Raw genomic sequence first — 23,290 nt, forward strand, 5'->3', positions numbered from 1 at the left:
TAAGTTGTGTTTTTTATTATGTTATGGGAGCAAGTTCAATGTGAAAGTTACTAGAAGGTGTATGAAATTCGTTGTTCCTTGAATTTTATGAAAAGGGGTATGCTTTAGATTTGTTATTGGCAGATGCAAATTTCAAGTGTATGTTGAATAATAATTTAATTTAGCAGAAGTGCTTTTCAACGATGGGACGGTTATTACTTCGATATTACTTCAGGCTCTCGTTAGGAATAAATTAAATAAGCACTGTACACTTTCGATATCGTGGCGGTGAACGTAGTAAAGTTTACTTATTCAATTAAAGAATTTAATTTTTAACTACTTTTTCATGAATGCAGAATTATTTCCAGTATCCATTGTCAAAACAAGTTTAAAAGTAATGAATTCCATTTCAGTATGCATTTTAATATAACCACTCTTATCGCATTATTAAAATGAATACATCCAAAAGGAAAAACCTATTCAGAAGATGTCCATAATCATTAGCTCTCAAAGAAAACCTTCTACACAGCCAGAAAAGAATTTTTGAAATAAACCGCTTGGCTCACTCGAAATCCTTGATCCAAATATACAAATGCATCGCTTAGCGACCCCAAAGTAAATTCCGAAAGCAAAACAGCGTTGCGGAGTGTCAACCGTGCAATTTCTTTATGAATACGGTAACGGTTTATCAACATGCCACAGGGAGATTAAATTCGCAACGATAACCGTTTGACGATATACAAGGGAATACGAAACAAGTCTCCAGTGCCAAAAGATCGCTTGATCTCGGGGATTGCTGCCTCTGGCTCCGACGAAATCGCCCGACAATTAGCAAGACCTTTCTTGTATTGGAATACATACATTTGTCCCTTCGGGAGGCTCCGGACTTTTTAAGCTCAAGTCTCGAGAAAATTTAAATTTCAAAATTTCAATCTGGCTTGCAAATTCGTCCACCTCCTTCCAGGCGTGCGCGGGCGCGCGCGCGGATCCGCATTTCCGTCTCCTGTTGGATGCCGGCAGATTGCGCCGACTCAACATCAAAAGTTTTTTACATCGTTCTTCTTTCTCGTTCGTTCTGTATCTCCTCCCCACTCGTTTCGCGTTTGTACGTCTATTCTTTTTTCGACGATTTTTCGACAGCCGAACTGAAAATTTCATCGAAAAACTGCGAAACGTATGGCTCGATTGCGAAGGTTGTTTCCCGCGTGTCGAGGACATTCGTGGGGTCAGAAGTAGGATGTTCTTTCGTTTAGGTTAGATGTAATAAAATTATTGCTTCCTCTTTGTACATGTTTTTTGTTACAGTCAATTGATGTTTAATTTCAGTAAATCTGTAACATTGACACGGATTCAATCTCTCGTCGACACTTAACGACACTGGTCGACCAAGGACGATCGAACAACGAATATCCGAACACGTGGAAAATAAATGAACTTCCGCCAGAAGTTGCTCGTTCTCGGGGAACTCGTCAGCTTAATTACTTTACGAGACATTACGGGCACGGCCCTGGCCGTGGAAGTACGGTTTCTGGCCCATGAGTGTAGCTTGTCAGCCCGAGGAAAGACGGTGGGCAAAGAAACGATGGACGGAGGGTCGGGGGGAACCGGGGGGAGGGGGAGGGGGGGGTAGAGACGATGAACGTGGGCAAAACTTTTAATTTTTTCCTCAAAAAACTTTAGCTGCTCGTTACGTTGTCCCAAGTGCATCGCGCTTGGCGACGAGGCGAAGTGAAATTAAAATTCATGCGACGCGTCTTTTCTCGGCTGCCTCTCCCACGGGGCCCAGAGGGCGTCCTGCAGGACAACATCACGGAGCGTGCGTATATCCCGCGCGGTTACCACCGTGAAAGAAGGGATGACTAGGAATCGAGGAGGCGAAGGGGATTCAACTGAATTTGCAAATCAAATTTCGTCCCTGGTCTACGAAATTCTGTCGGAGGCGCGACGCCTGGGATGGGACGTTCGCCTTCATGCCAATTATCGTTCCTAAACCGACCTCACTTCCATTCGGCCCGCGTGTGTGCTCGCGGTTACCTTTAAACCGGCCGTTCCTCCACGAAATTGTTAGTTTCGGGGAAACAACGTTCTAAAATATACGACGGAAGGAATTCCAAGTTTGTTGCTAATGGTTGTTAGGTGATTCTTCCATCTAACGTCCAAATCGTTTCTTTAGAGTTTGTATTTCAGTCGGACCCATAAATATTCGTACCTTCTATTAAAGAAATCTGTCTAAATGAAATGATAGGTTTGATATTTTCAAATAAATGATTCATTGTAGATATGTACAAGCGTATAGTTTATTCATATACATATTTATAGTGAAGTATTTATTTGAATATAATCAAACCCATCATTTCATTTAGACTGGTAAAATTAAAAATAATCTAAATGAAGCGGGAAGCTAGCTACATTTGCCAACATAATATATGTTGTGTGTTTTTCAGTTTAATTACAATTGTAGTTAATGAAAAATTTACTTTCACAGGAAGTTTTTCAATAACGTGTCTTCCTGAAAAATTAAATTTTCGTATGTTCAGGGTGAAATATTTAATTTCACAAATTCCGATACCCATTCGTATTCGACGACCAACGGACCCAATGTTTTATCTTTCATTCGTTATTCGAGATTTTTATCCAGACAAGAATTTCGTCCATGTCTGATTCGAGATAATTACCTTGATTCGCAGAGATTCATCATATTTTTTTAGTACCTCCGTCCAATATCACTGTAGCTCTGGTGTACACGTTTCAATATACGAAGAGAAATTCACATTACTACCATCCGTAATCAGAGTTTCGATTTTACAGTCCGACGGATGCCGTCCGATATTAATACCACTCGACCGTTCGTTTTCGACAATTTTATATCGGACGTGTCTATAGGTTTTCGGTGATGAATTGTCCATATAATTCCGAATATCTCTGGTGGAAAAAAAAATATGAAAAAAAAGAGAGTGAGAGAGAGAGAATCGAACCGAACTCTATACTTCGTAGCAATTTTGCAATTAGTACCAGGAACACAATTTCATAGTCATAAGACTTCATCTCGCGAGGAGTGAATAACGTTCCGCTGATTGTTCGTTCGATTTTAATTAAACGACGAGGCAGAATTGGCAAATCTATCGTAACCGAGTCAAAATTCTACCACGTTGCGAACGTATTTCGTAAATATCGTTGATTTGTTTAACACAAATAAAGTTTCCCTGCCCGAAAGCGAATAATGAGATCGTTAGTCGTCGAGGAGGGTCCAAAGATATGGGTGTCTCTTCGTGCGCACGTGACCGCAACAGAGTTGGCAGTTAAATGAGTTGATATTCGAGTTTTATATTTTTACCCTAAGAGTGTCTCCGCCTTCTACGCCTCGATGAATTCGCGTCGCGACTCTGGAAGATTGCAAACTTGGTTTTTGTCCCTGTTGAAAAGTTGTAGGCAATAGGTTCGAGTTACATTCTTCTGCGAATACTTTGTTCGAGGACTTCAGAATTAGGAATTGTAGATTTATTTTAATTATTGTTTGCCTATAATTAATTAAATAAATATATTCTTTATGAAGAAATAAAATATGTCTCCAAATTACTCTAACCATTGCATTTCTTCAATAATAAATCCTTATCTGTGTCTGAAAAATACCTAACTTGCAATTTCGCCTAAAATTCAGCCCTACGTGTGGCAAATGAACAGACCTACGGAAATTTGATTGCTTCATTGGACGGGCTTCAAAAGAACCACATTAGGTATGATAGAATGTCCTGATACATCAAGCGCGCGGTAGAGTAATATGCGTTCTACGCATAACCTCTTTCCCTTGTGTGAGCTGTTACACGTACACAGGCTTCAATTGTGCGCACAGCCAAAATTACAGGTTTCGCAAATGTTACGCACGCCCGCAACTAACAAACGCTCGGTTCCGCGCTTCGGCTTTCCGAATAATATGCCAAAAACAATATCGCGCCACATGAACATTCCACGTTCAACTATTCGACGTTAACTCTAGAAATTCGATGCAATTTCCGTAACTTCGTAAAGGCTTTGATGCACACTGGACGCGACATTATGAACAGGTCATGACAAACAGGGAGCTCGCCCCGAAAGCGAGATAGAATTTGTTTCTGCCACCCCCAAAAATGCTTTTCGAAGTTTAGCATTGATGGATGACCGTGACGTCGATATCGACACGTGTCAACCCGCATCTTTATCCTCCGCGGCAAAGGGACAACGTCCCTTCTCCCTGTTTTCCAACTTACTGGAATCCTTCGTGGTAAACGGGAACCTTCGTGTTGGAAATTAAATCCGTTGAAATGAATTTGTTTTAATGTTTTGTGAGAAATTTACTAAATAATGGAAGGTTGGGGATATACATGAAAATGTATTGAGTAATATTGATATTAATGCGATGCAGGAATAATGCGTTATCTAGTAAATTGTTTGTTATGTTACTAATTCGATATGTTAAATAAATAAACTTCACATTTCTGTTAAACAGAATATACGTTCTAACCTATCACGCAACAAAAAATATGTCAACTGAATTATGGTCAAGTGTACATTGCAATAATGAATAAAGTACTGTAGTGACGTTTCTTAGCGACGAATTAATAAAGTAAAAAAAATATGATTCTTATTTTCTGTATTTCAATTTTAAATGAGGATCTTCGTCAAGGCATTTTGTTTCTCTCTGCATTGTCACGATTTATTTTCTGTTATAAAAGCTATTTCAATTCTGCGTAACAACTCATCAAGATTGAAAGTGGCTACCTTTCCACTCGAATTCCTCCTTAAAGGAAATATTATGATTCCCGAAGGAAACCAGCAACATTGTTCAAAACGTTGAAACAAAGGGGTTTTTTCACTGAAGAACCAATTTATGGAACATTTTTGTTTCCGAGTATTTTCTAAATGAATTTTAAAAACGAGGCAACGCCTACTCCGACGTTGATCTCTTTGACGTCGCCGAAAGCCAGATCGAATCCGATCACGTGTGCCAAAGGATGGCGTAAATGGAAACATCTGTTTCGGATTCTACGTATCCGTAGCGGGCAGCGGTGTACTGGCAAGCGAGATTTCGGTGGCTGCGGTAATCCAGGCTGTGCAGAGTTTCTATAAAGCTCCGGAATAGGTTAATCTCGCGGAGCAAGTTTCTCTCCGTAGGGCGGCCTAATCCGAACAGCTTAATGCCAACCAGTAAAGGGCCGGAACACGTACACACGCCGGCGTTGCGTGTCAAGAATACGAACGTCCTAGTTAGTTCCTGTTCACGCATCGGCGATCGTAAACTCGCCAAGGCATCGACCATTTCCAAGTTCACTTCGGACGAAGTTAATAAAATCGTCCCGTACGTCAGGGTTGGGTCAAAGGTTATTTCGAGGAACGAATAAAAGGGCGACATTCGTTATTAGTGTAACTAATACAACTTACCATTATCCGTGATTACTCGTCTCGAATCTGTGCTGGAAGATTTCACGAACACTGCTTTCATTATATGTATAGATCGATTTGTCTTTGACCCATCGAACGTTGTCATTTATTCGTACAAAGATACTCGAGCAACTTGCCGTTTCATTCGCTGATTTTCTGATCTATGTATTATCGGAATTTCTCTCTCCCTCCCTTTCACCCTGTTCGGGTTGTCGAGCGACTGCTTTCCTGTCGTTGAAATCTTGTTTGATGGTCTTTCAGTTATTTCCGAGACTCTGACTTTTTGCTGAAATAAGTTCTCGTCACTTGCAGCGACAAAAGGCAGGTTTTGAAAAGCCCGTCCGAGGTATTAAAACCCGGGCGCAAAATTGAAAATGTACGCCGAAGCGGACGAAGCGGAACCGTGAGAGCAGGCGAACGACTGAACCGATCTCACACCCCCGCTTGGCGTCACTCACTGTTTCCAATCCCATTAGCGGCACGGTGATTCGTGAATAGGCGCGAAAATACGCAGCTTTTAATCAACGGGACTCACTATCATCCACCGCCATCTGTTTCGATCAAAACATCCTACGAATTTAACAAACAGAAATAAATTTTTTTTTAAATCACTCGGGACAACGAATCGAAAACAAAAGTGTCCGGGCGCCGGGGCTATTATATCAGCTGCATTATTAGCGGACCATTGTTTCGGCAATTCGTGATTTCTTTTCACGCTGACACTATTTTTCGCGGGGGCATTCAACGGAGAGACATTTTTAGCGTTTACGGTGGGAATAATTGATATTTATTTAGGTTATTTCGCGATTGATTTTTGGACAAGTGTATTTTAGCTTTTGAATGGTTTTATTTAGTTTAATTGTTTCGTATTATTATAATGGAAATTTTATGTATGGTGGTTTGCTAAAGTAATAAATGAAAATTAGCAGTATCTTGTGATTTATGCGATACTATGAAGAAATCCTCATAATCGAGTGTATTTTTTTTTACGTGCTTTCATTTGGTCGAAATGGTTTCATGATTCCAGAGAAAAATTAGTTTCACTCGGCGAGAACTTAAGGTCCGTGTGTTTTACACCTCTGACGGGAGATGGCTTAACAGAACGATTTCAAATGCGTGTCTATTAATTGAGGTAGGCAGTTACAGGGTTTTATGTAAGAAGTTTCTAAGTACCGTTTAATTTAATAGTACTTGAGAACTTCGTGCATAAAGCCTTTCGTTTATAACTGCCTGCACAAGGTAGGAGACTTTAAGTCGGGACCTTTCTGGTTTCCACTTCCGACTGTTCAGGACACCCCATCATTGCGAATAACGGACTAACGCGACAATTTCACCAACGTTGGGGAAATTGCTGATTTATTTCACCTGATTCGAGGTTGATTGTTACTTATCCACTCATGATTTGCAAACGAAATCTTGCTTGCGAAAACGACAATTTGCGAAAAAAAGTTGCGTCTTATCATTCCCTATAAGCTGATATTTTTTTAAAATTCACACCTCTACGCCTCTTAAAATTTTCAGCAAAAATTCTCCCGCAATCAAAGGGTTAATGATGAAAATCACATGAACATAGAAATGTGAACTCGACAAATTCATGAATTCGAGTCTTTTTCAAACCTACAATAACATCGATGAAAATTAATATTTTTACATTGACAAATGTACGATTAACAAATATATTCATCATTTTCTTGTACATATCTAAAGTCGTAAGCTTAAAAATTTGGTAAGTTGTGAAAGTGACTCGAATCTATGAGCTGAGAAAAAATCCCCCCAAGGTTCTTTTTTCTTTCGCTTTAACCATCAAGAATTAAAAATTACTCCTTATCCACGGCCAGGCGATAAAACGTACATCTCGTTTATATTTCCCTGGCTAATACTCTGGACAGTTTTATCCGGCTCTAAACAAGACTCTCCATGGTTGTAGCTGCTCGAACGATTCTCATTCCTCCCATGGGCGTCGTGTTCGACAAAATACTCTGTTTTGCGGCCACCATAGCTCGCCTTGGACGTTCCGATTCGCGGGTACGGGCACGAATTCATTGAGGTTTTCGAGTCTCCCACCTCTGCTTCCGTAATAGGTATCGAGAAGAAACGAGGTGGAACGACGGAAGGAAGATGCGACTTACATACATGTCGCGCTAAAGTGACGTTATTGTGATATAAATTGAGATATAGAGTGATAGGAAAGAGGTACGCGAGGATGCTGACGAAGAAGCTTCAAGGATCACCCGAAGCTGTTAGTCTTGATTACTGTGGACAGTCGTCCTGAATCCCTCCCAGCGTCGGCAAACAGAGAGAAGACGCATGGCGTCTTTCCTGCCATAAAGCCTCCCATTGGGACCCATTAATACACACAAATGCCAAACTTTATTAGACATGCCCGGAAAGTAAAGTAGCGTAACAGAAAATTTGCAATTATAAAATTACGTAGTTTTGCACTAGATAATTATTACATATACAAAATTAATGTAATACCTCCATGTTTATCTGCCTGTAGTTGTGATTATTGGAAATATTAAGCAAATGCTCCATAATTTCCGAAGTAACCCTAAATTAATTATTCAGTATGATCAGTATATCTTTCTAGCAATTTTAAACACGTCGTATTACGAGTTACTCCCATTCTTATTTAACCATCACAATTAGAAACCATGACGGGCCAATCGACATGTTAATTGCAGACCATAGGATAGAAAGTTTACTTTCCAAGGGGGATCAAAGTTGTCGAATTCTATCGAGGTGACGGAATCGAGTGAGCTATAAAGGATCAGCCAAGTGACCGGTTTAACGTTACCAGCGCGGCTCAATCTCGTGACGTTCCGCAGCCATCTTCCCCGGTACTTGCGAAGGAAGCTTTATTGAAGTCTAGTCAATCTCTCTCGTCCGTAGTTTCCGATTTGGGGCGCACTGAGCCAGCCTTTGAGCCGGCTCATGGAGCCAGTCGCAGGGTTAGACGATCGCCTTTCTATATAAACTCAAAAGACAAATGGTATGAGGTCGCACTCCGGCGGCAAAGGCGCGGGTGTCAGGAGCAGGTGTATCGTCGAATATATACTGCCAACGAATGGACCGTCGGTAATTAAAATGTCTCCCTCAGGGAACTCTGTTTTGCGGTGGCTTAGAATCTCCCCGGAACTTCTTTCAAACTCTTTGCAAAGGCGGAGTTACACTTGCAAATTGTGATAAATAGTTTCATAACAGTGGCTCCACGATAACGACGGTTAAGAAATTTATAGCTAGATATTTTAACGTGAAATAGCTTTTAACGTCTTACAGCCCGGAGAATAAATACATAATAAATGACGAATCATAAATATTAAAATACAAAATACTAGGTAGACTGGAAAGTAACGTTGTTTCTTTTACATTAAATTCAAACAAATTCTTAATAAATTTCTATTTTTAATTAATTATATTAATTACTTAAATCATTATTTTTGAGATAGTCGATTTTTACGTACTTACATACATATACCGTATATTGAGTTGTCCGAAACAACATGTTAAACAATATTTACAGTAAATAAACGAAAATACTTTGACACCAATATTACAGCAATTTCCAAATTTTATTTTTGTTGAGCGTTTCAAATTCCTTGCACAGGGAGCGCCACTAATCGCAATATTCCTGAAAACTACCCTGATTGTATAATAAAGACCACAGTCAAGCAACAACGATCCACGACACATCGCACGATAAATCTTTGAGTCTGTTGCTACTTTCCTAGAGTCGAAACATCCGTAGTTCTAAATGAGCTTGGAAGAATCTCGGCGGGGTTGGCGGCCGAAGGTGAAATATGATGCAGCGGGTAGCGGCATTAGGGGCGCGCGTTCAACAAGCGATCTCGTTAAGGGTCACGTTTTTGCTCAGCGGAAGTAACGAGTCCACGAAGTCTCCTAAGAAAATCTCTGACGTACGAGGCTCCTTCGCAACATCCTGCGAGTTACCGAAAACTTCGATTCGTTGGGGGCTATGATCGCGTTTTTGCCGTCGCGAAAAATCCTTTTTCGCTTCGCCCGTCTCGTTTTCCCTCTCCGTCTCGTTAAGGTCCCGTTTCTCGAGGTAGAAATCGGTCGCGGGAACGGGATTCCCCCGCTTGGAACTGGCCCGCGCGAGGTTGCGGAAAGTATCGAAAACTTTCGCCTCCTGTCGAAGTTTCCATAAGAGTTACCACTCCGCCGCGTTTCCTCCTCCTCCAGTTCCTATCTTTGACTCCGTGCTGACAGGGAGAGCTGACCTGGGTGTGGAAATTGCTTTCGGAATGGCGCTTGATGCAGGTCCTAGCGCAGACGTGGTGTTAGGAAAGCTTAATGGGGCTTGACTTAACGGGCGATCGTTCTTGGGACACTTCGGTTTTGAGTTTTGGATGATTATGGGGCAGGGAGTGTTCTTCGAGGAATGATTCCCTTTTCCAAAGACGGGCGGATGACCATTTCTTTGAAATGTACTGGATTTATAACTAGACGTAGAATTTTTAAATAGAATTTCGATATTTTTGTTTCGATATTTTCTTGATATTTTGATCCTGAGACGTAATGCATGACACCAGCCTCAATTCACCAATCTACAAAAGAATCTCGTATCACCCTCCATTTTTGATGAAAGACAACTTCACCTTCTGTCCTGAAGTATACTTCTTGAATCCACCAATCTGCAAAAGAATCTCACAATCTCCTCCACTTTGGACGAAAGGCAAATTCACCTTCTGCTTTCAGGCATAACTCTTGAGATCACCTTGAATTCACTGATCAACAAAAGAATTTCACTGCGTTCTCTTACATTTCTAAATGTCCTTTACCAGCTCACCTCAATACCCATCTTAATTAAGCTCAGAAAGGTATATTCCTTCCTACGGTTGCTGATAAGAGAACCGCCTAAGCGGGGTCAGAAAAAAGATTCAAGAGCAGCGCAAGATTTCGGTTCTCAGCCCGAGATTATCCCGTTTTACAGGAAAATCCTATCACGAAAGATTCATTGAGGCAATACTCGCACCTGTGTTCCGTCGAGCTTCTCCGCAATCGCAATTGGCGTGGGAGGATTTACGATCTTACATCCCAAGTCAGATTAGGCCGCTGCGGTGTGTAGCGGGCTCTCAAAGAGCCGCTTCGCATAGAAGCTCTCAAAACGAGCGGCTTTAAAACGACTTCTTCTATTCGCAAAGAGAAGGGAAAGCGAGCTCGATAAAGCAGTTCTAAAACACGCCCAGCCTGCGGCCTCGAGCACGCATTATTCTTACATCAGGGTTGGCATGGTACGTCACGATATTATTTTGTAATTTTCCTGTGTAGCGATTTCTACGTCACTTTTTTGGAAGTGGAAAACACACGTGGATAAGTAATAGTATTAGATAAACAGCTTCAATGGCTGCTTCGAGAGTGAGCGGCTTCTAAATGAGACATCACTACGTTTTATTGCACAAAAGTTTAGCAACTTTTTTATGCAACATAGTATCATCCTCGACAAATATAGTAGTTCATCGAACTGAAGCCTCATCAGGCAAGACTAGACCGGTTGACAGTTTCGTAGCAGCTACGAGCGTAAAGGGTTTAAATGGAGAAGCACTTTACAATCCAAATAAAAACGTTATCAAGGCACACGATAGCTCGTGCAGTTTACAGCGTGGGTGGTGAAAACCGCAGCGATCTACGGGATCCGGGCCAATTATTTTGAGAGTTTACTTTACATCAGACGCGCGAGTCGGCGCCACTGACGATGTGCCGAACGAGGATAAGTCCAAGCGCGGTAAAGTGAAATAGGCGTGATCCATTGGCGAAACGTGCAGTCATAAACGTGCACGAAGCACTCACGCGCGTCTACACCCCCGGATAGTAGCGCAGGGTACAGATAAACCGCTGAGTCAAGCTGTTTGACTTGCACATTTCTAGCGCTGGTTGCCACCGCCACCTTCGAACGCCGCTGGGGGTTATAAACGGGGGTTTTAAAGCTCCCTTAAAATTGGACTGTGGGGAAAGAACGCGCCTCTCGCGTCTTTTTCCTTCTTTCCTACCCCTCTGTGCTTTAGCCTTGGCCTTTGCTTATTTCCTTCCCGCGTTTGCGTCTTCTCTGCCACCCCTCGCGCACTAAACTTTATGTCGACTTTGAATGTCTCTTGCGCATTCAAAATGTTTTTGGGGATTATATCACGGGGTGGCGATCTTCTCTGGTTTCTTCCAGGACTATGGATGTTGTCTGAAAAATGAATCCGACAAAAAAGTTAGGGAAGAGTAACAAAATATTATGGTAGAAGTGTTAACAAAGTTATCTGTATTCATACAGAGGGAAGTGCAGTATATTATCAGCCATAGATAATTATGCGTTTCTGGATATCTGCGACAAAGATAATCGAATTTTCTAAAATTCTTCTTACTTAAAACACTGAATATTTCTGGGAGTTCGTTACCCAAGTCCAAGCTACTTTATGAAAATCAGGAACACTCCCTTAATTAAACATATTCTTAATACTTCTGTTTACCATTTCACAAGAGAGCAGAAGTGTGTGTAGAAACGATTCTGTTATAGAGTTAGGGTTGTCAAAGAAATCCATCGGACCAGCGGGACACGTTGTATAGAACCCAGCCTGAATTTCCAGCAGTTCCAGTAGCAAGACGATAGCAAGAGGAGAAAGAACAAAGTTGGGGGGGGGGGGGGCGACATTCGGTCTTGTGCTACTCGGTATGAACTACGAGTTTGGTAACATAGTTTATTAAACTCGGCAACTTGGATGTTCAACACGACTGGTGTAATATTTCGGAATTGAATTCGAACTTGTTCAAAGGTTCCACTGACACCGAGCCTGGGACGGAACCGAATGAGCCTCGGCTGCAATATTGTATCAGGTTTCGAAGGTTCTGGAGCAAGGATGAGGATAGGACGATGCTGGGCGAAGCTTAGAAAGGTTTCGCTGGAAAATGTGGAGGTTAAGATGACACACGGTTCCGCAGGGCGCGGATCATACGGTGTTTACGAGCATGGGTGACGCAGAGTTCGGATGATACAGTGTTTACGGGCACGGGGAAAGTTGGAGTTGCGAAAATATTTACATAGATGAGAGACTGCGCTTGGGATGGGTATATTCCACCAGACTTTGTAGGTTGTAGTCGATAGATAGCATGGAACTTGGCGAGACAGGATCAGGTGGACATGTCTGGCGGTATTTGTCGGAGACGTTATCATGTTAGGACATTTTTTATATATATTTTATATATTGCTTTGGAAATTCCATGATGATTTTTAGTAGTTGGTACAGGTCTGAATATATCGCAATGGTTGAAAACAACTAACATGTGTATATCCCTCAAAAGGTGGAAAGGTTGCCAAACAAAATGGTACTTATATTATAATTCAATAAATATATATCAAAATTCAAATGTCCCGTTGAATTTTTCTTAAAAATTGCCACGAATTTTCTGGACAACCCGACAGATTAAATCGATATGTTTGATTTACGAGGACAAATCTATATGCTCTCTATAATCTGAAACATCAGCCTGTTAACGATCTGTCTCAAGCATTTTATTTTGTTTAATCTCGTTAATCACATTTTTGCAAGTCGATCGAGTACTAATTTTCAGCGATTCCAAAGTCATTCTGAACTCCCAAACGCCAGGTTGCATAGCAGAAACTTTGGTCACGTTCGGGAGCCAACTCTCTCTTTCATCCCCTAGACCAGATAAACCCGGCCCCCCCCCCCCCTACCCCAAGCAAATGAGAAAGGAGAGAGTGAGAGATGGCGAAAGTAATGGTGTAGGGCGTCCCTATTGTACAAGCGCAGACACAATTCTCGGATTGGAAGCGAAAAATAGCGCGTACGAGCGACAACAGTTGCCCAACGAGCCTCCTCCAGTGACGCCCATGGCGCGACAGCAATACTCGTAAAGAAGATCCGACCTGTGTACTATTTCCACGGATGGTGAACCCTCCGAGCGTGGAGAGAAACCAACCGCCTCTTCTGTTTGCCTATTTGAACCACGCCCGGCGAAATCTTCCGTCGCAGCCGACTGTCGCTGCTTTTTTAACCTCCCTTCCCCAACCCCTCCACATACAGCGCCGTATTTGTTTTTCGTTTTAACGCATGCGTTCCCCCGTATAGCGTTTACTTTGGATAGACACGGATTGTCAAATCAATATGTATATACATATATACATATATATATCCGCGATATTCTCGATTTTTAAAGCGTACCGCCCAGCGAACCGTGCGAGCTGGACAGATAAATATCCACGTAATAACGTTAATGGAAGGCAGTATTTGATCGCGGTCTATCAGCGCGAGTAGAGAAAGTTATACGGTTCGATGGCCACCGATATGACCGTGGCTAGAATGGGAGGCGAACTATTGAATAGGATAAGGGATGGGGGCGTCATGATTGTGTTTTATGCTGCCGCTATTATCGTTATCCCGGATGAAGTAAAAAATATTCATTGGTTAGTTGTTCTCGAGTGCGAAGCTGAAATCAGGTGTATCCGAATCTTATTTATCCTTTCACATTTATCATACATCTCTCGATGTTTGAATTTTTATTAAACTATAAAATTGAGTATTCTAGTTAAACTAGATAAATTCCTCCTCCTTTAAAAATTCCGGAATATCCGCGAATTTAAGACACGCCTACGCCTAACTTCAGCTGGAGCGCGAGGAGAAGAATCTTAAAAGGAATAGCTCTTAAAGAAGACATTTATATCGGGAATAACTCCGCCGGCTTTTACCTATTCATAGAAGCGAGGCGAATGCGTGGAACTTTATTAAAGCAAGCAGCTTGCGATAAGAAAAATAAGACCATTCGACTGGGTTCGTTGAGTTCGCGGAAGAAAATCGCTGGGAATACTTTTCGGGGTCACGTGGAAGTTCAGTGCAGCGTCGATGAAAAATCACTGTGACCCGTGGAGCTCTCGAGAGCCAATGGTTCTTAAAACTGACCATATTTTGGCGATATTGTCCGTGTACGAAGGAGACTCGATCTAACCTGGCCGCCATCGAGGCGGATACATTCCATCTCGCGGAGGCTTCTCCTTATACTGGAGTAAGCTAGAAATATCCTCAGTTTTATCATTTCAGAGCTGGTCTTCATTTTATACGTTCCTCGTTCCCTCCGTTTCCGCGACCGTCTGCGCTCCCTGGGTCTCTTTACGAACCACGGGAATGAGTCGTAGCCGGGAGCTTTTTTCCAAGAGGAGCCACGCACGAAAGTGTTTGTAGCCTTTCGCCACTCAGGTCTCCGTCTTGTCGAGTATACGATCGTTTCCGTTCTCTCATTTTCCACCTTTTTCTCATTCCCGGCGTCCTCGTTTCCACGCTGTTCTTTACTTTTCGATAAATTAAAGAATCCTACTTTTGCGAAGTGACGGGGGCCAATGAACAGACGAATATAAAATGTACGATACGGTTTCCATGGGAAATTGTTGCAATATTGTTGGGAATGATACTTTGCTTCACGCAGGGTTTTTGGCATTTGGCTAATTTTCCAATATCCTTCTTTGCGCTGGTGTAGCTTTAAAATTAGAGGAAAAAGGGGTGATTGTCTTTTGTTTAAATCAAAGAAGAAGACCTCCTGATAACCTTGAAATTTATATAAATTGTGTCTTTACAAAATTTGCTTCCCCTCACTTACATCGCTTACCATCAAACTCTCTTGATCTCAAGAGGTTTGATAGAACCTTCGACGTAAAAACAATCTATTATCTTTGCCATTCGAAGATCCTTTCCTCTTTCATCCCCTCAAGAAGCGTCATTTGGTGTTTACGGGGAAAACCCCGTGAAACTACAAATATAAAGCTCGCCGAGAGAGCATTTGTCTGGTCGAAAAGTGAATAAAGAGCGTTTCTAGAATTGCGTGCCTTCCGCGGAGTCGTTGCTTCCATCGTCATTGTTAGACGGAACTCCAATTTTGGTACACAAAGAAGCATGCAGAGGAATCTAACGGAGACGACTGCCGCGTTAGCGGCACTCGCACTGCACATTAATTTGGAATGAGATTACTTAGGTACGTAAGAGGGCTGTCTCCCAAGCTCTGGCACTGTTAACTTAAATTGACTATCGTTCTCGAAATAATGGCGAAGTCTTTGTCGCCTTTGCGCCAGGCTCTCGTCTCCTCATCAGCTCTACCCTCGCCAAACCCCTCGGACTTGTCTTTGGTCTCATCCTTCCACCCTCTTTCTCCTTTTGAACGAACGGGCAACTTTGAGTCTGGAATTGTATTCCGTCTCCAAATTAACAATTACATTGTTTTAAAAAGCTGCGCGCCCGGCTTAAGAGCCCTACCCAACCAACCCCCTCCCTACCTCTCTCGGCCCGTTTCGTTGCACAATGGGAAGGACTACAAAGTGGGAGGGAAATCGGTAGTCCGGGGAGCGAGGCGGGCTAAAAAAAACTCTTTCAATTATTTGCCGCACTAACGCACTCGGGGAAACTTTTAGTTTTTAATCTGGCGGCCTTGTTGTAATTGGCTGGAAATGAAACATAAAAAAAAAAGGGAAAGAATCGCGGCTTTTGCTCTGGCGCGTTTCGCCTATTCTATCTCGTTTTGTCGCGAGCGTGGATCTGGACAATACTGGCGAGTGGAGGGAAACAGCTTGAGCCGAAATTCTTTTTATTATTTACGCTCGTAATTTCATGCTTGTTAAAAAGCTGTCGGAATAGTTTAATATATTCTACTTATTAAATGCTGAGGAGTTTTTTTCACGTTGGTGGTTCGATGGACATTGCTGTTTCAAGGTGCTTTAGAGGGCAGAGGCTTTTGGCTAAATTGACCTAATATTCTCGAGGCAGACATCTTTTCATCTCCGCATTAACCGTAATTGTTTGAAATGTCACGCACGTTCTACTCGAGAGTGAGCTTTTCGCTTGACCTGAGGGAATTTATTCCGTAGAGAACTAAACATTTGAGAATTTTAAAATTTTCATTTTTTACCTGAGGATTCGTAGACAAATGACTCCAGGATCAAATAATCGTTTGTTACCTTAGGAAGACTTTAAGTCTGTTTATAATCGAATAATTTTAATATTTGTAGACTTGCTAGCTCTCGTTAGACACCCTACTTCGATATACTTCATCCGATACCCTTTTCTGGCTCGAATTGAAACAACCAGCTTTCGTGGATTTGATATCCCCCAAAAATATTCTTCAAAGACAGCCCCCGCCACCGTTCCCCGCGATATCCGTTTAACCCGAGGATTTCAGTCCTGGTAAAGTCGGTCCCCGTCTTAAGTGGATTCCTGACAGAATTTGATCGACCGACTTTCTGGGCACCGCGATTGCCGGCCTCTAAAGAGATTCTCTAAACCAATCCATGCCACCCCTCGCCAATTGCTCGCAAAACGGTTCGCCACGCAGCTGTTGGCGGACATTATCGTTTCTCGAGACCCTCGCGACTCCGGCGCAAATCAAATGGCGGCGCAGGCAGAACATCGGCGTTCAAGCTTTTTCTTTGATGCCCTTTCGAGTTCTCGGTACGGGCAGGAAGCAGTCGAGTGAGAGCCTGCAAGCATCCCTTACCCAAGGCTGTCGGGGATAGGTGGCGAAGGGGCGATAGGGGGAAAGCTATGCGATGCCTCGACGCCTCGGCCCACACAAAGGTCTCTCTCGCGTTATTGGCAGACCGCTTTACCACGTCACCCTCCAACACCATTCTGAACGTGTTACGTCGAATATTTCACCGTACCGCTGGCTCGCAAGATTTTCTTTCGCCTTCCTCGGATAGACGAAGGAAAGATCCGTCACGTTGCTCGTGAAAGCCGATATCTTCTGTGTAACCTTCGTAAAGTCGAAGCAATTCCGACGTTGCCAGAATTTTGATGGCATATGGAGGATTTCGAGATCAATCGATTCGGGGATCGGTACCCACGGACCCACACCCTCTCGTCTGAGTCCACGGAAGCGCAGATTAGTCTTCGACTTTCAATAGAACGACGGACGTCAACTATTAGGGTCGACGGATCTTGGTAAAAGTCCTTTATGTCTCTTCAGGGATCCACTTTCTCTTCTTTTGGTGTATCGAGTGGTACAGCGGAACATGTGAGTGACTTTTTGGGTTTTTTGGAGATTGGGAAAATTGTTAAAGATGGAATTCTAGTTTGGGTTACACACGAGTGCCAATAAAATGATTGTCAGTAAGGCAAAGGTGACCTGATTCTCAAATCTCAAATTAGAGATTTCATCTTTGAAGTCAATTTAAGATAAGCATTCGTGGCTATAGAATGCTAAGACATCATCTCGAGTTGGTAGTAGATACCAGAAAAAATTCCTTGAGGGCAAAGGGTTAATACCAGACGTATTATCAAGATAAATTCCTCGCACCAATATAAATGATTCAAATTCACTAATGGAAGAGCATCGAATTTTAGGCCCGAATTACGCACTTATACGAAGTCCCAAAAATATGGGACCTATCAGTATACAGGGTGTCCCAAAAGTCGGGGAGGAGCCGGAAATGGGGGGTAGCTGAGACGATTCTGAACAACAATTTCCTTTGCAAAAATGTCGGATGGGGCTTCGTTAAGGAGATATTAAGAGAAAACCCCGACCAATCAGAGCGCGCGTAGACCGTTGGAGCGGCCGCGGTAGCGAAGGCTACGGGCTGGCGGCCGCGCTTGTACGCGAACAAGTGACTCGACGTGCATCGAAGCACATTGACGCTGCCGCCTAGCGCGTAGCCTTCGCTACCGCGGCCGCTCGAACGGTCTACGCGCGCTCTGATTGGTCGGGGTTTTCTCTTAATATCTCCTTAAGGAAGCCCCATCCGACATTTTTGCAAAGGAAATTGTTGTTCAGAATCGTCTCAGCTACCCCCCCTTTCCGGCTCCTCCCCGACTTTTGGGACACCCTGTATATTCTTTAGACCTATACGAATCGAGAAGTCCTTTACCATTTTTCAATCCGACGCTTCGTTCTCGAGATCTAAATAATTAAAGTTTCCCATGATATGACTCCCAGGAGCACTGACCATGCGCTCGCGCGCTCACAGCTGTCAGGGAGCACGCGGCCTTGCGCTCGCACGCTCAGCGTCTCGCGACCAGCAGGTGACTGTGCTCTCGCAAGCGCACTTTTCTCACGTGCCACACGTAACCAAGTTCTCGCGCGCGCACTACTCCCTACCACGAGGCCTATGCTCTCGCGCATCGAAACTTTAATCGCTCGTATCTCCGTAACTAGCGCTCGGATCTAAAAATGGAAAAGGACTCTTCGATTCCTATTGGCATGAAGAATTCATCCTGGGAGGTTCTACATTTTGAGTTTCAAAGAAATGAAACCTAAAGGTGCATTATTGTTGGCAGGTCTGCTGCGTAAAACCTAGTAGTGACTAAGAGTCACCTCTCGAGTGCAAAGGGTTAATTGACAGTGCAGACAACGAGTTGATAGGGATGAAACACGAGAATATCAACCCTTTAGGTTCGATAAAATAAAGAGGTGAGAAATGCGACCAAAATAGGGTCTTAAATAAATTATTTATTATTCAATTGATTTCTATCGGTAGGGTATTGAAAATTTGCACGTCAGATAATAAAAGGTTGATGATAACGAGGGCGATTACATAATCGATTAAAAATAAAAATTTGTTATGAATTTATTTGTTTGAATTTAATATAAAAGAAACTATATTACTTTCTAGCCCCCCTAATAATATAGTACAAGTTACTTTCTGAAGAACCTCCTTCTCTTCACAAACACTGGACCGGATAAAACCTATGCCTTGTAAAAGAAGCTCACGCGAATCGAAGAAATTAGCTAATTGATGAGATCCTCCGGAGCGAGACGACTACTCGAGGAAAAGATTGTCCTAGGCAGACAAAGAAGCAGATAACCAAACTTCCAGCTCTATTGTCTACTTGGAACGATTCGACTCTGGACGATGCAGGTGGACTTTCGAGGTACAACTTAAGACAGACTTCCGAGGTTATTCCAACGTGTACAATTCAATGGGATTGAAAGACCTCTTTATGAAAGGACACGGAACTTGTTTCTTCCTGTCAAAGCCTATCTCTGCTACAGATGTTTGATCCTCTCTCCAGATTCGCGAGTCCTTTCATAAATATATATCAACGCGACACTTGCACGCTCTATCAAATAATTAAAACGTCGAAATATGCAATATGCAATCGACTATTAATATTGTATCAGGAAGTTACATATTGAACGCATGAAAAAAGTATACAGGTAATTATACAACATGTTGCATTTAATATTTCAGGAAATTAATAAGCAATATGCACAGCAGTAATATGCCGCGCCTATTTTATTCAGTAATTATCAAACATCGAGGCCATTTATTATTAAAATTTTCTGTTTGATATTTTATTCAACGACTCCGAAGGGCAATTTTATCCGAGCATTTATCAAACGAGGAATTACGTTGAATCTTTAATAGGGATTACTCTGCAACTGCAATTCCTGTAATTGTAAGCACTTAACTGTTATCGCTGGATCCGATGTGAAAGATGGAACGCGTTCGGTGTTCACGTGCGTCGTCGACTGAGCCGTCATAAATGGTTTCACCGAATCACTTTGTGTAATCTATACAAAAAACAGAACCAGCAGTAATTCACGATAATTACTCTAATTGCGAGTGATCTCTATGTCGTTTGCTGATCTGCTACTAATTCAAACAAGGCAAACGTCAGATCCATTGCTAATACGAGTATGTCAACACGTTTCAACGTCAAACAAATTTACTTCGCGTCGTTAGTTACGACTTTATCAGCGTTTCAATAGCAGGTTTTCTTCTATCATTAAGTCGTAACCCAAATACAAGAGACATGACGAAATTGCACGTAATGTTCGATTCAGCATATTTATGTATCCTAAAGCTCCACTCGTTATTCTATACACGGTCGTAACCTCCTCGCTGATTATTATTATTATTATTATCTTTATTAGATATAGAGGTAGCAATCGTTCTCTTGGGAATACCTTGTCGTATCAAAATTCATCATAACTCCCACGTAACGAGATACTTATCGTTAAGGGTGCCTTCAAATTGCTGCTCATTGTCCTGCCCTTATCTTCTCCCAATTGCGACGTATGCCTGGATCGCGGAGAACATCGCGAGAGGTCTTGAATAATTCACAGATATATCCTTGCGATACACACACGCTTTGTGCATTAGTGTACACGCACGTTACGGGTTAGCCAGTCTGCCCTAATAACAGTTGAAACACCCATCATCCCAGCACGCAATGTACATACAACCAAAAGTCTCAACGTATAATACAAGATGACCGATAATCAAGGTGTTTGCCAGCCGATAAAACTCTCCCTCGACCCTCCCCCCTCCCTGCGTGTTTAATTCGAGCTGCAATGGTCATTTATCCCGAATTCAGAGTTTTCGATGAATCATGGTGCTCGATTATACAGTCTGTCGGTTAGTTACACGTTCCACGCTCAGAATGCTTCGTCGAGTCCGCCCGCCGACTCTCTGATGACAAGTTATGAAACACCGAGTACACGGTCGCGTATACAGAGGTTTGATTACATATCTTACGCGTGTAAGCTCGACGACGTGTAAGCGTAGTCCTTGGAGCGCGGTCACTTCGTAGAATACCACGTTGCTGGACGACCAGCGCGGTTTGTGCAAGAGACACGCCTCTGAATGGCGTATAATTAAGTCACAACATTGATGTGCTCCCCCAGCCGCGTGTTCCCCGGGGAAGGACGAGCAAGAACAAACTACTAAATGAACGCAGTTTCTCTCGTTACCGTTCGGTCTGCAGGCTCGCAACGCCTTCCACAATAACCGTACCGCCGTATTACTACCTGCCAGCGACGGTCAGAGTCGCGGATTATCGCTTTCTGAAAAGTAAACAAAAATACGACGATTGCTCGCCGTTATCGGCGCGACTATTCACGGACGAACCTAGTCAGCGTAGGGATATCCAACGCTCCAAGTTCTATTGGTTGGTTCGTTTAGTTTGAAAGGAAGAAGATTACTTCTCGTACGATTCAGTTCTGAGGTATTTATTAGTCGTGTTTCTATATTTTGTCACTACATTGAGTCATTTCAAAAAGAATTTCTAGGGTTGAATTAAATTTTTATAGTTCGATCCAAATCTGTTGGTAACCATTGCTTGGTTAGACTTTTATTTAAAAACCCACCGTAAAACTCGCGTCGTGAATGGAGATTGTCGATTCGTTGCATAATTTAGTCTCGTACCGTGGAAAATTTGTCTGCGCGAACAATTCGAAATTGTCAGGCAAAATTTCTGTCCGATGCGAACTAATACTGAAATACTTAAAGAGGATTTTCTATCGGTCAGGAAAATCTACCTGATGGATTCAAACTAACACCGATGGACTCCCGTGGAAACATGCATTTGGAAATGCGGATCGAAAAACATTCCGCGCGAAGCGGTTGAAATTCTTGATTACTTCTCTTCACCGGCGTTGATTTAGCGAGCATAAATTAATGCAAGCAAAACATAGACGGTCCGTGCGTACACGCTGCGGACATAGTTTTGTTTTTCGTGCTTCCGCCGACGCTGATTTCCCAGAAGTCGATAATCGAGCCGGGGAAAGCTGGATTCGAGGAATCTTAAAACTTGTTTGTATCGCAGATTAGCTAACTTAAGCTTAATCATTTACAGAATTGTATTTATTCTACAAATTTCTTATTATTCAAAGCAGACATACGTATTAATGAAGATTTACTTCAAAGTAGATTAACTGGATACCTAAATAAAAATACAAAAATGTACCAAAACCATTTTTAGTAAATCTACAAAAATTACAGTGAAGATAATAATTGAATAACCGATAAAATAAAAATAATTATGAAAGTTTCAAAGCACCGGCATCGAAGAACACGAAACACGAATCGATCCCGTGACAAGCATCAATCGAGAAGTGAAAGGGCTCGAACGATCGTCGGCCATGTTGCATAGGAGAGGAAAAGGTGGCAGGAACTTCTTCCTCCGCGCGTTCGATAAGTAAATTTCGTCAAGCACAAGTCAGCCTCCGTGGAAATGCGAACCGAATCGGTGAATGGCTTTTCATTAAGGCTCGATTCATTCTTCATTCTATTTCTTTACCGTCTCACTCTGACCGTTTCCGGATAAATTACTGAATTCTCGGCACTTCTTCGTTACCCTCGAGCCCCTCGTGGACAATTTAGCTCAGCGGCGTCCTAACACTTCTGTTCGCGAAAACCTTCCGTTTCTCCTTGTCCTGATACAAACTTTTAAAGAAGATGCTTCTGGGCGAATTGGCTTCCTTTCTGCGACGACGCCTCTTTAAAGGATCCGATACCTACCCCATTCCACCAAGCTTTTCTTTCGCGTTTCTTCCCTTTCGTATTCCTCCCACTCGTGTCCCCTTCCTCTTCACCAGTTCCTCGTTCGTCGCTCCTGGTTTACCAGAGACGATCGGATGCGTGTCATCGGTATTGTTATTGCGTAACATCCTATATAATTTGGGCTCACACCTGAAATCATCGAATAATTGTCGATCCATGGTTAACCCTTTGCACTCGGATGTCTTCTAGTAATACCAGAATAGACACGTTTTCAAAGTTAGACTATTTTATATGTAATGCGATTCCTGTGCGCACATTTTGCAACGAGATGGCGCAGAGTGCAAAGAGTTAGAATATTTTCGAGAAAAAGTGTCGACCATCCACAACAATTGGGAATTATGAACAAGTACTTTTAGAAATCGATTTCGTTACGTGGTTATCCAGCGGATTCGGGATGAACCCGTGGGACAACTGGAATGAGATCACAGTGGTTCGCCTTCAGGAAACTGAGAGGGGAGGGAACAGGAAAGTTCGGGCGAATTTCATGAATCACAAATGAGGAACGAAATGACATTAAACTCGCGGACTTTCGAACGCATAACCCTGGAACGAACTCCGTAAGGCAGCGTGTTGATAGAGAATGGGAGAGCGAGAGAGAGAGTGGGGTAATGA

General features: G+C 42.6%; 2 protein-coding genes across 5 annotated transcripts in view; both read left to right on the forward strand.

Moving 5' to 3' along the window:
• Positions 1 to 23,290, forward strand: part of LOC128875212 (CUGBP Elav-like family member 5) — a 447,698-nt gene that overhangs the window by 424,037 nt on the left and 371 nt on the right. The gene's annotated exons all lie outside the window — the stretch shown is intronic.
• The window catches only part of LOC128874964 (CUGBP Elav-like family member 4), a 614,239-nt gene that overhangs the window by 337,822 nt on the left and 253,127 nt on the right, over positions 1 to 23,290 (forward strand). The gene's annotated exons all lie outside the window — the stretch shown is intronic.

This window comes from Hylaeus volcanicus, chromosome 4 (assembly GCF_026283585.1).
Source record: "Hylaeus volcanicus isolate JK05 chromosome 4, UHH_iyHylVolc1.0_haploid, whole genome shotgun sequence".
Classification (NCBI taxonomy): Eukaryota; Metazoa; Arthropoda; class Insecta; order Hymenoptera; family Colletidae; genus Hylaeus; species Hylaeus volcanicus.